Source organism: Microtus ochrogaster, chromosome 2 (assembly GCF_000317375.1).
Source record: "Microtus ochrogaster isolate Prairie Vole_2 chromosome 2, MicOch1.0, whole genome shotgun sequence".
Classification (NCBI taxonomy): Eukaryota; Metazoa; Chordata; class Mammalia; order Rodentia; family Cricetidae; genus Microtus; species Microtus ochrogaster.
The window spans coordinates 80,633,669-80,635,161 of record NC_022010.1 but is presented as its reverse complement, the minus strand read 5'-3'; the positions used below and the strand labels follow the sequence as shown (position 1 = coordinate 80,635,161).

The window sequence follows — 1,493 nt, the reverse complement described above, 5'->3', positions numbered from 1 at the left end:
AACCAGAAAACAACAACAACAACAACAACAACAACAACAACAAAAATTTCAAAACTCACCACTGAAGACATATTCCTCTATTATTCTTAATGTTTTTTTTCATATGTTTGGTTTGATAAGATTGTAATATCTTGTTGAAACTGGAGATCCTCAGCTGACAAGACTGGCTAGCCATTGAACTCCAGTTATTTTTCTGTCTCTACCTCTTAGTGCTAGAACTACAAGCACATGCTACTTTGCCCTGTTTTTTATGTGGGTAATGGGGATCTAAATGGAGGTTGTCATGATTGTTAGGAAGTCCTTCAACCATTGAGCTATCTTTCCCACTCACTCCATTGTGTTTTGATTTGTTGTTTTTCATTTACTGTCTTTTAACTTAATTTTTTATTCAAATTTGTTCCATTTCGAGAATGATTGTTTTGGAAGTCTGCTTCATTTAGTCGTATGGTACAAGAGAGTAATGAGTCTTGGTTGACATTCATTCCAACCCTTGGTATGGAAACACAGATAGAATAAGGAAAAAAAATTCTAGATTCCCGTGCAGCTAAGACAAAGGTACAGTTTAGTTTTTTCTAGTCAGAAATGCTAACCAAATAGTTACATAAGTGATCACATTATTCAAAAGTTTTGGTTTTTTTTTTTTTTATCTTAGTAGAAGGAATAGCTTCTGGGTGTTCTAGTTCTCTGGGTTGGTATGGGGGTTGTTTCAGCATCCAATCTTTTTTTTTTTTTATAGTCCAGGTCTTTTATTTCTTTTTGTACATCAGGCCATGAATTCTTAGGGAATGGGCTCCAGCAGCTCAGGCTCCTTCCCGTTAGTCCTCACGAAGTGTGCTTCTCCGGGTGGAGCAGGCTGGCGCTTCAGCTGAACCCAGGTGCCCTTCTCTTTGGCTTCCTTTTTCTTCTGGTCGTTCTCCTTCACCCGCTTCAGGAAGCTGTCTCTGCTGTTTGAGTGCTTGATGTGTTCAATCTGCACATTAATTCTCTTGGCAAGAATCTTGCCCTTAACTTGCTTGTTTACAATGATGCCCACAGCATGCTGGGTGACTTTGTAGACTCTTCTGGTTTTGCCATGGTAACATTTATGGGGCATTCCTTTTTGAACAGTGCCCATTCACTTGATGTCTACAATATCTCCCTTTTTGTAGATTCGCATGTATGTGGCCAAAGGAATAACTCCATGTTTCCTAAAGGGCCTAGAGAACATATAGCTAGTGCCTCTCCTCTTTCCCTTTGTGTTTGTCATTTTGGCGAGTTACTGAAAGATGGCTACCGCGGCCGAAAGCTCAGCATCCAATCTTTAATGTCTTTTCTCAAGTCTCTCTATGCCTAATGGTCTACTGGAACTTTTGAATGATTAAAATTTCAAGATAGCAGAGCTTATAGGGGTTCACAGAGACTGAAGAAGCAATCTCAGAGCCTGTATGGGTCTGAGCTAGGTCTTTGCATATATGTTACAGTTGTGCAACTTGCTGTTCTTGTGGGACTCATAA

The 1,493-nt window shown here is 39.5% G+C and overlaps 1 pseudogene; it reads right to left on the bottom strand.

Annotated features, from left to right (window-relative positions):
- Positions 1-744: 744 nt before the first annotated feature.
- Positions 745-1,280, bottom strand: LOC101980385 (annotated as a pseudogene).
- Between the last annotated feature and the right edge of the window lie 213 nt (positions 1,281-1,493).